We start from the raw sequence: 14,955 nt of genomic DNA, 5'->3' as shown, positions 1-14,955 counted from the left end.
CTGTTGCTCCTGGGGGGTGAATAACAAGACTTCTGTAGGAAGTGAGAAAAGTGTGATCGTATTTGTTTCTCTTCCCACACACCAAGGACCCTGAGAGGACTGGTTGGATTGCAGTGAAATTTGTGATAGTTTCCAACTGTGGAGTGATTTCTTAAAATGACTGCTTTTCAGGTGGGGAGAAGGGCAGGTTTGCGTCAGCTAAGATATTCTGAAAATAAGCAAATAGCTGGAAGAGGTTATTGCAGCCATTGCGAAGGTATATACAGAAACTGCAGAATCCTGATTGGATTTGAAGCTTGCTGAGAGTCTTTCTAAATTGTAGAAATGCAGCTGAGCACTGAGTACATTTCAAAGACCAATTCTTTGTAGCATATTTTCAGAACATGTAGCGCCGAAGTGCGCTGTTTCAAATGCTCATTTGCTGTGTATTAGGTTTTTAATGCCTCCCACCAAGCAAGCAGGATATTAGATTTGCATCTCAAAAATTGGGTATGGCACTCCTGTGGGCATTTCCATACGTGCTGTTCAGGAAGGGCAGAAAGGTGCGCTGGCTTTCAAGGACAGGCTCCCTCTGGGATTAGCAAAGAATTTCAGCCACGGAGAACAGCACAGCTGCTGAAATGCGTGTGCTGCACTCCGTGCTTGAAAGTCTTTGCGAAGATGAGTTTGTCCATTGTACAGAGTGGACTGTCGCAAAGGAAAAGAACACCAGCAATCTGAATGTAATGGCGTTTTGGGCCTTATTCCCAAATTAATTTTCCTATAGTTAGTTAAGGCATGTCTTCGGTGAGATGGTGAGCATTTGCAAACACACCCTGTGTGTGGCTTACGTGGCCGTGAAGTCTGTGGGATGTTGGTGTCCAGGGCCAGTGTGCCGGGGTGCACGTCCTCAGGGTGTTATTGCTCGTGGTACACATCCCACTCCGAGTGCGGTGTGAAGAGATGGGGCCTCAATATCTCTCCCTTCAAATCACCTTTTGATTGCCTCGAAGGTCCCTGGTGCACCCCTTGGATGAGAGCAGAGGTCCCCCCCGGCGTGGTTCGGGGGCCGCCTAGCGGGGTGTGCTCCGTGCAGCCCTGCGGCACCCGCTGCGAGGGTCCGTCTGCTCATCCAGCGGCTGGGAACAGCTCGCGAGCTAGGGCTGAGAGCGAATTAATTCTATCCCTCTCATTACATGCCTCTTCTGAGTACAGCTGTTTGTCAGGGCTGGAAAATCCTGGCTTTCCCTCCCCTTATTTGGATAACAGCTGAACTGCCGACAGATATCGGACACTTGAGTCAAACTGGAGTTCCTAGAACCAAGTGACTAAACCCTCTTTTAAGCACCGACATTAAAAGACGCCTAGAGCTTATTTTAAGAGATGCTAAGCTTCCACTTGAAATCATGAGGCTCCATACTTGTTAAAGTAAGTAGATTCATGTCAAACAGAGATCCTGTTCGTTTGCTCTACCTATTAAAAAAAACCCCAACCCTGCCCCACTTCTTTGCATGCCAGAGCATCACAGGAATGGGGAAGGATTTTGAGCCCAGACTGGCTGACACATGAAGAGTGCAGATCCTGGGGGGTGTAGTGCCTGAAGGCTCTGGTGCCCATGGCTGTAACCTGCGGAGTACACGCAGATGTGAGTAAAGGCAATAGTATTTGTGGAGTCCCTGGGCATCCCGGTGCACCCGCCTGCTCGGTGCTGCCTGTGCGGTGTGTGCCCTTGGTGTTCGCGTTGCACAGGCACATCCCAGTGGCTGCGTTTGGTGGACGTTGGGGGTCTTTTTGGTGGACCCTAAGGACAAGTGTTGAGTGCTGTGAAAGAAGGTTATTTCAAGAACCTGGAAACGGCTATTTTGGCAGTTAGGGTGTTATATAGTAACAGTTACACAAACCTATTTCCTGAAAGCCCTGGGGAAACCGTCTCATGGGTTACTACTTTCTAAGAGCTCTGTGCTCTCAGCGCTTGGATGGAGAGCTGATGCGCTGGGGCAGTGCTGAGCTGCTCCGGTCTGGTACAAAGCCATATGCAAACTGATGGCTCGGTGCCCCTCCTTGTAGCCAGCCACGCGGTGCCAGGAGCCAGCGGCTGCTCCTGCCTGCATGAGCCCGGCTGTGCGTGAGGAGGGGATGAATCAAATCCCAGCTCTCCCTTTCACTGCTGACTGCTGGAGGATGCTTTCCCCGTTCCCCCATGGATACCTGCAGCGAATAATGAAGCAGAGCCTCAGCCTTAATAGATAAGACAACCCATGATCCATGATCTTTTTTTTTTTAAGTAGAAAATATTTGTACGCTATTCAGCCAGCAAGTAAGTTAACCTCTCCACCGTAGAGTGCAATGATGACTCTCCTGTGAGTCAGGAGGAGGATTAAGTTAACGGGGCCAAGGAAGAGAGAAAGCAGTCTAGCCAGCCCCATACTTCATGTGGGGCACACCTTCCACGGAGGTGGGTATGTCATTCCAGCAGGTTTAGGAGAAGACGGGAATTGTGTGGTCAGTTGGTGTAACCGTGCGCAACTCATGGCTCTGCTCTCCAGTGCTCCAGCGATGAGTTGCTGTTTCTGCTGTCAGCTGTAGGGTTACATTTGCACTTTCTGCAGAACGCAGCATGTTCTGATCTCTGCTGTCCCCAAACCAGACCTGTTACGCGTGTTCCTCCTTGATGAAGAAGGAATTTTTGTGAACAGCACTGTATGAATTGTGACTGCTATAGCATCCGGCCATAGCACAGAATGTCTTTTCTAGTAATTACCAAAATGGAAAACAGCCTTTTCTGTCCCAGAGCCTCATGCTTTTACTTAGCTGACTTAAATTATTTTGAATAGGAATAAAGAGAAAGTATATCCTCAGGTGGGAACGCATTCAAACGGGATGTCTATAGACTGATAGCAGTAGCTAAGTTGCACTCAGAAGCAAACAGGAATCTGGGATAGCTTTTGCAGCGCCTGCATAATATTTTTCTCCAAAGTGCTATGCAAAGCAGCATGTGCCTGCCGCAGCTTCTGTCATCTCCTGTCACACAGGTGTCTCTCGGGTGGTTATCCCACAGCATATCCGGACTGGTGGTCTGATGCTTCTGCCAGATAAACCTGATGTGATCAAAGCTGGTGGATCCAGAGGTGGACCAAAGCTCCTGAGCCTGCCTGCCCTCTTGTCCTGCTGCACACGAGGCCCCCGAGCTGCCCGTGCTCTTGCTGTGCGATGGGGAAGGCTGCAGTGAAAACGGAGGTGAGTGCCTGAGTTTCACGCACCTTGTCTGATCTGTAGTGCCATGAGAGCTGCTCCCAGGCTGTGGCCCAGGCAGGGGAGCCCGTGCACAGGAATTAGCAGCACGTAACCCTCCAGGCTACCCATCGCCGCACTGTATCACCTCGCATCTGTGCCCACAGTGAATTCTGGCCTAAAAACCTTGTCCTGTTTCAGCTCCACCAGCACCGCTCACACTGGGCACACGTTTGTACTGAGCCACTGCTGGGGTCTGCCCCTGCTCCAGCGTGCCAAGCCACCGATGCCCGGGACGGGCAGTGCCAGCGCTTCCACGAGCGGAGCAAAGTCAGTGGGCGAGATCTGAACTTGTACAATTAAACAAGAAACCCAGGATCCCCCTGGAGACTGTTTGCTTGAGAGGAGTGTTATTTAAAGCTCTCTTGTCTCCGGTTTCACTGACATGCCAGGAGATGTTTTTAGCTCTCCCGCCTCCTGACAGAGGAGCGTCTGTCTGAGCCACCGGGGAGAGCCGTCCCCGTGTCTCCGCGTTGGTGGTGCGAGGATCTGACCAGAGGTGCCTTCCCCGAGGTGGCACGCCAGCCCTCTGCGGTTTCCCCAGGAGCTGTGGGGTCTGCGGTGGGCATGTGAACCACAGGACCAGCCGCTGGCCATCAGACATGGGCGAAACCAGCTCCCTCCATGCTGCTGCGTGCAGTGCCATGGGGTGGGCAGGCCTGGGAGCTGGGAGGAGATCATCTGGAGGACGGGGTCTTTGGCCACCTCCTGCTCACGCTGGGGCAGGGCTCTTCCCTCTGCTGCTGCCGGAGCAGCAGTTATCTCAAGTGAGTTATTTTACAACGATGCTAGAGTAGGGTGTTAGTGCTGTGTGGTTCGAGGGTAGCACTGCCGGAGCAGGGAGATGCAGGTGGCACGGATGCCAACGCGAGGAGGGGATTTTCCATCATTTTGGCCTTGCTTGGCTCTTGTAGAGGCTGGAGGGCTACTGGGCAGTGGGGCAGAGCTGGGATCTCTTAAATACTTGCTCTCAGTTCTAAGTCTAGGCCAGGCCCTATCTCTGATCTCTTCACCAGTGAAGCTGGGGTAGCTGTTGGTGTGAAAAAGAGAATCTGAGTCTATACCAACAGCTCTGGTTCTGCCAGCGGGGCTCATGGTAATTATCCAAAACTGCTGGCACCAGAGTGCATCATATAACCGGTCTGGAAGACCGGCAGTGGTCACACTACCGTCATCCCATTGCACATGCTGCAGTATCACCACGAAGCTCAGAACAGGGACCTACCTGTTGCACTGCAAAACGTGGTTTTAAAAAACTATTCCAGCCTCAGAGCTTTTACACAGAGCGTTTGTAGTGCAAATAATCAGAATATCGCTAAATGCTCTAGTTTAGAGGCATGGTTGTAGAACTAAGCATAGACTATGAAGCAGTTAAAAGTGCCAATTCTCAAAAATGTCATTATTAAAGTTGCCTAAATTAAGCCATCACTGTACAAAGGAAGCTTTCTATAGGGAAATAATTTTACAAACCCCAAGCCATTTCATAGGAAATTGTGCTGGCAAAAAGTGTTGCATAAACTGAGGTAAGTTGCACAGATCTTTCTTGAATGAAAAGCAAACAAACACCTGGTCTAATGGTTATTTTCTGTCTCTGGGAAGCATCGAGCCTGGACTGTTTAAGCTCTCACAAATGCCTCTTATGACAGTGCCACGTGCCATACCCTGTGTCCAAGGAGGAGAAAAGGTTAGTTTAAATGAAAAGCAACAGCATTTGGGCTTCCACAAAGTACCGTGTGCCTGCTTCATGCCGAGCAGTGAACTCTTCATTGTTGGGGAGCCCACGCGCAGGCTGACAGTGGGCTGTACAGCCGAACCCCCTCCAGGAAATACGATCGGTCTAATTTTAACTACGTGGACAGCATTTGATATGGAAGCAGCTGGTGTCATACAAATCTGCGGGCCTGTCAAGCAACCCGAGTGCATTGCTAAAGCAAATATGTTCATTTTCACCCAAAGGCAATCTAGAAAGCCGGGCCCAATTTTAGCTTGCACTTGACTCAATATAAATCAGAGCTGTAGCTTCGTAACCATAGATGTGCAGTGCCCAAACTCTTAGATTTTAATGCCATTTTGTTAGAAAAGTGAGACATGACTTATTTTTCTCACCCCATATTGCGTTTTATGCTAGTACATACCTGTTTCTGTTTACAGCTGGTGGAAAGGTTTTGTGGTCATACTCTCTCTGTTCCCCTCTTGTGAAAAGATTTTCTACAGTGAAAAGTTTATCTAAAGAAAGCTGGCAGCGGTCTGAGCCTAAGCTACTGGTGGTCTCTAGATCTACTAGACGTCATACTAATTGCTCAAGAGAATACCTAGGCAGTGATCTCAGTGGGTGCTCGGATTGCCGTCTTTTTGGCAGCTGAGACGCAAACTCTCTAGGTAGAAAAACCCTAAAAATACAGCAGGGCTTGAATTTTCTGTCTCCTAGAGAGTGACAGAGGTAGCATGTCTGCTAAACTCCAGCTCAAGTGTCCTGTAAGCAAGCTATATTGCTTAATTACTGGAAAGTCTCAGGAAAACAAAAATGCCTAATCGAGTGCGTACCCAGGTGCTCTGGAAACACTTTACCCACCAGCGTTCAGCGCTGAACGCGGCAGTGCCCGGATGGCTGTGAACTCCAGCTAATGCTGCATCCGGAGCCTGCAGCAGCCCTGGCAGTCAGCGAGGGGTTGTCCCCTGACAGCCGTAGCCTTTGGAAATTAGGAGAGGGTAACATGAAGGCGTGTGTGCAGTGCAAGGCACAGGAGAGCCAGGGCTTTGTCTCTGCCGTCCCTCCCTGCTTCTGTTTAGAGAGCTGGTCAGTAAATGCATTTAAAATGTTGTAGGTTAAATAAGCAACAGAAGTAGAGGCGAGTTACAGTTCTTGGTACCAGTATTTGTGGTAAATGGACAAAGCTCCTCTCTCACGCAGTGAAGACACACCATGGAATTTTCTTGCTACCTTTTGCAACAACAGCTAGGAATTTCTCTAGGACATAACACGGTGTTATGGACAAAGCTCTTGGATACCCAAAATCTACTAATTAATACAACTGAAAAGCAAAATGAAAAGGAAGAGTTGATATCCAGGCAACAGTGGGAATAAAGCTCCTTTCAAGAGGCAGGTCCTGCCCTCAGGTTCGCCTCACTCCCTTATTCTTGATCCTCAGCTGCGGTGTCATCTGGAGCTGGGAGCCCCCAGCCTCCCCTCCGCACCTGGCCCTTGTTTTCACTACACTCCGGATTAAACCGACAGATAACGTGCAAAATGTTCGTTGTGCCACAGGGCCGGGGCTGAGGGTCCTGCACTGCTGGGACAGGAGAAGAGGTTACTGCCCCAGCTCTGCCATTGCTTGAGGTTACCTTCTGCTGCTGCCTGGTTGCAAGGAGAACAAGCAGCGTCTCCTGCCTCCTTGGCTGCTGCAGAGAAATATCCATGTAATGTGTTTTTGTGGCACATGGTGGTAGTTTTTGAGTTAGGTAGCTAGAAAGTGGACTTCTGTGGCTGTAAATGATGTGCTGTTAGAGAATCAGAGCGGTCTGTGCTGCTGAAAGGTGGAGCAGGGTGAAAGACCAAATCCCATACCCGTGGTTTTGGTTACCTCCGTTATGTGCTGTTCCCAGTGCTATGAAAAGACTCTCACTGAGAAGATGCATTATATTTTCTGGCCACTTTCTTCCCTGTAGCATCTCTATCCCTTCTCTTTTCTTTTTAACCTGCCTGTGAGCCATACTTAGGAGGAGGCAGTGGAGCCCAGCTGATGCTCTGCTGCACAGCTGAGCCCGCATCTCAGCTGAGCATCTTGTGGACTGTTTGCCTCTTGTCTCAGCCCAAGCCACTAAATGAGGTATTGGTGGATTGGCTGCTTGCAAAGTACCTCATTAATGAAGTGAGATGTTCAAGGGGGCAGAGCTCATCATGGCTTCACTGCTTATACATGTGCTGTGGAGCCAGGATGTCTTTTGGTTGGCAGTGAAGTCCTCCCTTGCTTTGGAAACCACAGTGTTCCTGGGTGCAAGGGTAAGAGCTGCTGGTGCAGGCAGGAGGACTGAGCCGAGCATGCTGTGGGGTTGGAGCTCCTGGTTTGCCAGGATGCTCAAATGACCACCCCGATGATCCTACAGGTAAGAGCAGAGCTCAGGGTGCCAGAAAGGGGAATGCTGCTATCTGAAATTGAAAATCATATTCCTGCCTCTCCTCCCCACCCCTTGAAAAGCTCTCATGTAACCTAAGAACATGATTAGTATGCTAGAAATTAAAGTGTTACTCACCTCTCTAAGCCATCAGTTTGGTTTTTGGGGCTCTTGCTGCCAGCAGTTTGAGTCAGCACTGAGTCTTGAAGTGGAAGGTCTTGTCTCCACCAACTCCCCTCTGAGGACTGAAGGCTGTCTGGGGTGGTGGGTTACATTTCTAATGTTTAGATCCCTGCTTGTGAGTGATGGCATGGCGGGAATGTCAGCTGTATAGGAATAAACTGCAGCAATTTATTCTCTCCAGCCTGTTTGAAAGTCAACAGAGCAGCACCATTAGCTGGAACAAAACAGGACCACTGTTGCGAGATACAAAGGTGGCCAGATCCGTAGGTGCTAAAAATTTATCACGCTGGTAGTCCCGAGTGCTGGAAAGATGCCAGCTCAGGTCAATTGTGACTCTATATTGAAAGAGGGCCAAGAAAGAGAAGTGTAGCAAAACTTCATTAGAAGCTGGACTCTCTTATACAGGTCTGGAATGTAAAGAATTTCCTATTCACTTGAGATATAAAGAAAACCTGAGCTACTCCCCCCTCCCCAAATGCTGAGGAATGCAGGGGGATAGCTTGGGTTCAGTGGAGCCAGCGGATGTCTTGCTGATCTGAACGGTTTCACGTTAGCATCCTCCAGACTTAGTGGAAGAGCTGTGTAAAGCTCGTGGGAGCTGAAGTAATGTCCTGATGATGGCAGAAGCTCAGTGCCGTTATGCACTTTGATTTCAAGCAAGGTGTGTTGTTCAGCAAGGTACTGTGTAGGGGAGGAGCTGGAGCGAGGGCACTTCTGGAGTGCAGGGTTGTGTCTGTGCCCACCATTAGTGCAGTAAGTTTACGTGGAAATTGCTGTGCTCCAAAATGCTAATTAACAGCTCTTCTGGAGGAATTGCTTTGTGTAGAAGCATAAAGGGTAGGAGGAGAGATCCACAAGCAAAGCTGTCCATTGCTCTGAAAGTGTTGATAAACAAATTGGATCTTGTCTTCTACCATAGCAGTGCACTTCCACAGCTGAAGGCCAAAGGGGTGTTAGACCGTTCAGTCTTGGCATTGTCAGCCTTCATTTTGTGACCATGAAAATAACCCAGCTGCTTTGCAAAGCCCTGCCCAGCAGTCTAAGGCATGCTGAATTAGTTACCATTTGTAGGGTTCTGGAGGTCTTCCCCAGATTCCCAGTTTGAAAATATGACTTGCAGTTGGGTTTCCTGCAAGTGCAAGCTCCTAAATTTTTCCAGTTACCTGCCTGCTTCATTCACACTGAGTCCCAGTAGCTGTGCAAAAAGGTATAAATTACTTTTGGCTAAAGCATCTCTCCTGGCACTGTTATTGATGGCTGTATCATTTTTTTGTGTCACTGCAAATTGTATTGAGGCCACCTGAGCCTGGGGATGGGTAGATCCTGCCCTCCAGCACAGACTGTGGCGTAGGGATGCTGTGGGCTTGCACCTGCTTCCTTTGGTTGTCTTTTGCCTCTCTGGTTCTCATCTGTGCTTGCAGACCTCTGAGAAAGAGGTCTTGACCTCCAGGAGCACTGCTCTCCCCCTCCTGTGGACAAGCAACCCTGCTGCAAGGCTTTGGGATTTACTTGGATCCTCTAGCTAGACGATCTAGCTCAAGGAATTTAAACTATTATTCACCTCTTGATGGCGTAATTATCAGATGAACTTTTGATGCTGGCTTGAATGCAGGGATGGTGGGAAGAGACTGGCTATTCCAGCCATCTTAAACACTTCCCAAAATGGAAAAGCAGCTGGTGCAAAGGCCACAAATGTTGGGGCCCTTCTTCCTGAAGTACTTTGTCAGGGGCCTCTGAAGTGACATTTCAATTTATACCACATCAAACTCTGAGACAGAGTACAGATGAGTACTGAGTTTTTTAATTTTTTTTTTTTTTAATTCCAAAAAGAGATTTCTGAATGAAGGTAGGTAACAAATGGTCTTGGTGTGAAAATAACTGGACCTGCCCTGTGGAGAAACTGGGTATCTTCAGTGGCAAGTTGTCACCTAGGATAGTTTTGATATTAAGAATTGAATTCATTCTTCTCACTTCTGTGAGGAAATCCAGCACATCTTCCCACACTTGCGTGAAGAAGCTGAATGTAAGCTGGTGTTCATGTCACAAGGGAGCTTGGGATAGGGAGAGAGCTTGGCAGTGCTATGAATTTTGGGAGAGAGAGAAGCTCCAAGTAGCCTGGCAGGCCCCAGCTGGTCTTTCCCAAGGAGGGATTTACCTCTGGTAGTCAGAGGTGGGTTGAGGCTAGCTGCTGGAAGAGAAGATGCTGAGCAGACAGGTGTGCAAGGACGGTCTTCTGCATCTGCCTGCAGTACATGTTTGAAGGTGGTGGTGCCCATTGCTGGTGGTCAGGGCTCTTCCTCCAAGAGATCCTCAACGAAGTGCAATGAACACGATTGCAAGTCACAAGTAATTATCTGCAACCAGAGGAGGAGAGACTTGGGGAGATGTAAGCCTGTGGTCCAAAGGCAGTGGAAGGGCTGTGAGTGTGTGTGCCGGGAGGCTCCCCAAGCCCCCCCTATCTTCTCACCACTGAGGTCTCCAAGTGGGTGGTAAACACTGATAGACTCAGCCAAGTTTGGCTGATTACACTTAGTCAAACCTGTCTGAAACAGGACTTACCAGTAGACTCAGCCAAGTCTGGCTGATTAAACTTAACCAAGCCTGTCTGAGACCAGCAGTTGTTGGGCTGTCTCCATCTTTGATAGTATACTGCTCCAAACCCAAATTTGGATGGGTACAGTTCCTCTGGCTCCAGAGGCGCAATGCAGGTTTATGTGAGGACTGTGTTTGGACAACAGGATGCGTTTTACCTTTCTCCTGCTGTTACTAGCTGTTCCACTGAAGATCTGATGTTCTCACTGAACCAGACAGGTCAGTAGTTTTAGCCTAGATGCTCATCATGGGTATCTTGGTGTAAATTCAGATTATCTCTCATGATGTCACCATTAGGCAAATACTCTTCTAAATTATGCTGGCACAAAATTATGCTGGCACGTGTTTGTAGACTTCAAGGGGATTGAGCAAGTGTGGTGGAAAAGGATTGCAGACGAGCATGAATAATTTGGAACTGTGTTATTACGTAAGGAAAGCAGCATTGTTGGCAGATGTCCTCAATCATCTGTCGGTATTAACTTCTGAAAGCAACTTAGCAGAGGTGCTTGCTTTCTCTCCACATGCTGTATCCCAGGAGCAGCGTTTTAGTGGGGAGTCTGACTAGCCTCAAATTAAAGTTCACTCACGGTGTTGCAATAGAGACGTTACTGTATGACGCCTCGAGGCATCCGCTTATTGGATGGTCTTACATCTATGCTTTCTGGCAGCGTTCCCTTGGGTTTAACTTCAGACATTTTGACATATCTAATATATTTTCCACTGTAACTTAAATCTGTGCCAGTCTGGGCTATACGGATTTATCTATAGGCAATTTGAGGAGTGGTGAACATTGTTGGATGTTTGCCAGTCCTGGGTAGGACACTTACCCTGATATCTATAGAGACGGTGTACTGACGTGCCCCCAAGCTGGGTCCTAACCAACTTCTGCAGGCTGCGTTGTGATACTGCTCCACAAAATATGTCAAAATTTTGTGTACGTTTCTCCCCCGGATGTGGGTCTAGGTCTTATCCAGCTAGAGCTGAGATATTTCCAGAGAGGGATGTTTTATCCTGGCCTTTCCCTAAGCAGCCTACTTGCCAGAGCAGAAAAGATTGCATTCATCACAATCTCTCATTCCAGCTCCCGTCACGACAGTGGTTCTTACAATTGGCTTTTCTCTTTGGTGCTTAGGAGACAGAGAGAGTCGATTGAGCAAAGTAGAGAAAATGGCTCAAAGCAGAGACTTTTCCTTTCGGCGTGCCTCAGCTAGAGATGGTCAGAACAAACGCAGCGTGCGGATCGCCTGCACTTTGCTCGCGCCGCCCAGGCTTTCTGTTTTTAGCTCTGGCAGAAAAGCTCCCTCTGCATATTCAGAATGCCATCCCAACAGCTGCAGCTCTCTTGATGGCCAAACAAGCACCTCTGGCCCTCAAGCTTGCAGGTCTCAGTGCCCATAAGCAAGGACATTTAAAAATTACATTGCCTGTGCTCTGCCAGAAATATTCTACTCGCCTTCTCTGTGTGGCATGCCACCTTTTATCAGCATTTACTGACTCGTATGGGTAGGAAGAGGCACGGTATCTGGTGTGAAACCTGTTTTCCGGCTGGACAGCAGGCTTAAGTGCTTAAGATGAAGCACAGTTGTCAGTATAAATAACTCTTTGGAAGGACAGTGGAAATGATTCTTGTACAAAACAGCTGAATCGGGCCCCAGCAAAATAATATCTTCCCTTCTCAAACTCACACCAGTATCTTGGGAGCTGCCATCTCTGTGTCAGGTCTGGATGCAAACCGAGCATCTTGAAAAGGCAGTGGGGCCAGTGGTTGGGTTTCCAGTCCCTCGGGTCACTGCTGCAATGGTCTCACCCCTGGCAGGGATGGGACAGGTCCTCTGTCCCCACGCTGGGCAGACGTGTCCCAGCGCTCAGCCTTGCTGCTGGCCGGCCACGTTGTCCCAGGGCAGCACCTTCCCTGCCAGGGCAGCCGGGACCTGCTTCCCTGGGATTTGTCACCTCCTGCCCTGCTGAGGCGTCCTCAAATCAAGGGTGGCTTGGCTGGAGGATGTGAGGAGGAGGGTGGCTGAGGAAGGCTCCAAGGGACGTGGTGTGGGAAGGTGGCTCTCAACAGTGTGAAGGGTCATGAGCCTCTGTGGTGCCTTCGGTAGACATGCTGGATGAGAGCAGGCTGGGTTTCTGTCTGGGTGTTATATGTGGAGCTGGTTCTGTGTGTCCTAAATAGTAAATAAGTTTTTAGGAAAAGTGCTTGGTGCCGTTCTCCTCGGGACTGCTGGGTTTATGAGCTCCAGGAGAGATGTCCTGGCTGAGGAGCTAGAAGTAACTAACTAAGCTAAAGGCTAGAAGTATCTTCAACTCTAAAAGTAAGTGTCTATCTCTGTTTTTATCCTGCTCTTTGTTTCTAGAAGGGCATTTGTGTCTAATTTCATGCGGCATTAAGGACTGTGTCAGCAAGGATTTGCTTGTGATATTTCCCATGTAAATAAATCTTGTCTAAAACCCCGTTTATCCCTAACCTGCCACAGGAGACCCCCAGGCATCTGAAGGATTTTCATTTATGCCAGATATGAATTTATCAAGTAATTTCCTTTTGTTACGCTCTTATTTGATCTGCCTGTGCTTGCCTGCCAATACCGAGCGAACGGCAGATGGCACCACCACTCTGTGCCTGTCCAGGCAAACCCCAAATCACTTCAACGGAACCTCTTACACCTCGTAACTGGGGAGGTGAAATATTACTGAGCAGTCAAGCTGTAACATTAAGGCCATAGCAGGGGTGTGGGACTGTTTGTTTGTTTTCTTTTTTTATTTCATTTTATTTAAAAGGCCCCAGCATCTACCTGCAGGCCACAAATCCGCACTTGCACGCGTCCTGGCTGAGCTGTCAGCGTGCAGCGGTTGTTGCTGTTCCCCCCCATCTCAATGTATGTGCAAAGCAGGAAAGCACTGCACTTGCTAAAGACTTTGGTTTTAATCTCAACTGCCTTGCCAAACCTCGTAGCCTTCAGCCTGGCTAAAATTAATGGAACAAGTGTCCAGGTAAGGCTTGTTTCAGGAAGTTTTACAGCATGGGGGCAAGTAAGAGATGCCGAGAGGAGGAGCAGTGCAGCCCTTGGGGGTCCTTCTCACGAGCGAGCTGCTACTCTGGGAGTTTGGAGGAAAGCTGAGAAGCTTCAGGGCTTCACCAGTGGCAGTTTCATACTTTTGCCTTTGGTGGTTACAGAAACATTATGAATTAGTACTGGAAGTACTTAGGAAGCAACTTAATAGGCAGCTGGTGGCTGTAATTCCTCCTGTAATTCTCCTTTCTGTCTTGGGTGCCTTGCTGCAGTGGTTTGTAGCCAAAACAAAACAAAATCTGATTTCTGCTCATGGCAGACAGGTGGGACAGAGCTCCTTACCGCCCGGGAGGGCCCAGGCCAGCACCCCAGGGGCTGGGACAGGCGGCAGCTGGTGAAGTCGCGGGGAGGGACGAGCTGCTCTGTCAGCTCCCCTGGCCAGGACCGCGTGGGACGGCAATGGCCAGGAATTTTAGCCCCTATTTTAACCTGGCCTAGCAGCCTGTTCTTCGGGGTGACTTGGTTTTGGCTGTCCAACCTCTATATCATTACAACTCTGTGTTCAACAAACCCCTTATTCCCACCTGCTGTAAATGAGGTTGCTTCTTAATTATTTGTATGGCTGGGAGGTGGCAGGAGCACAGAAAAAGCTTGTCAGACTGTTAGCAAGACGTAAGCTGTGATTCCATGACGCAGCAGAAGAAATTGTAGTTAAAGACCTCACAAAGTTATAATCATCATGGTGTGCCTTTAGTTTTCTGGCAACTCAAACCACATAGATGCTTCCTTGTGTCTATCCTGTATTTTGGGAGGATTCCTGTCCCTGCTTATTTCTTCTGTGTAAGTGAGCATCAAACTCTGCTGCACCGCTTCCGTTAGTTTGCGCTAACATCATTAATTTGCTTTGTTTATGCTGTCTATGTGTTATAGAAAATAATAACTATACATATAAAAGTAACACTTCTCTTTAAAATGTGTTGCCATTATTTTTTAAGAATTTCATATGTAAAGTTAAAATGGGCAAAATTAAAATGAGCAAAAAAATTAGGCTCTTTTAGAGGTTTCTCATTTGGCAAAGATATGAGCTGTGGCTCAAAGATATCCTTTGTGTGAGTGCCACGAGCAAATACTGTGGTTGTTTTTGGAGAACATATTTCCTGTCAATCACTTCTTTGATAAGGTTCTGTTCTAACAGGATTTGATCTAATGTTATATTTTGCTGCACATACTAATGTGCATCCTACTAACAATCAGTATCACGATGCAACAGGATTTTGGTGTTGAGAGTCTGACTTAATTCTGTTGAGGATGAGGGAAAAAAATTTTTCATCGATTTAAACACGCATCACATTTGGCTCTAGTTCTCCAGGTGGGATGGACTAATAGTAGTATGTGCACATGAAAAATAAGAATATGAGTTCTGATGTATTAATTTTTGAGTATATAAGGAATTAGGCAATTCTTATCTTGCATAGAGCGGCCAAATGAAGTAAGTCTGTCTCTGGAGACAAAGGGTCTGAATCCTGCACCGATGGTGTAAACAACCATATGCAGCGGTTCTGTGCAGAATGGTCCTCAGTTCACACGTGCAGCAGGATGGACACCGGCCCTTTGCTCCATTAGCGCGTGGCTGGTCGGCGTGCTCCTCCACTGACACCAGGTTGGGGTGGAGAACAGCAGTTTGCACTCGGCCGGTTGCTGTGTGCTGAAAATAGCCGCTTTTCCATCTGCTAGGTGTCCGTCACTGCCTCGCCATCCCACCTCGCTGGCATCGCTCAGCGTG

At 48.4% G+C, this 14,955-nt stretch overlaps 1 long non-coding RNA gene across 1 annotated transcript in view; it reads left to right on the top strand.

Moving 5' to 3' along the window:
- LOC129212550 (uncharacterized) overlaps positions 1 to 14,955 on the top strand; it is a 33,075-nt gene that overhangs the window by 973 nt on the left and 17,147 nt on the right. Inside the window, exon 2 of the long non-coding RNA XR_008579207.1 lies at positions 3,012 to 3,216. This is a non-coding gene — a long non-coding RNA (uncharacterized LOC129212550). The remainder of the gene's footprint in view (positions 1 to 3,011; positions 3,217 to 14,955) is intronic.

Source organism: Grus americana, chromosome 14 (genome assembly GCF_028858705.1).
Source record: "Grus americana isolate bGruAme1 chromosome 14, bGruAme1.mat, whole genome shotgun sequence".
Classification (NCBI taxonomy): Eukaryota; Metazoa; Chordata; class Aves; order Gruiformes; family Gruidae; genus Grus; species Grus americana.
This window is presented reverse-complemented; position numbering and strand designations above follow the sequence as displayed.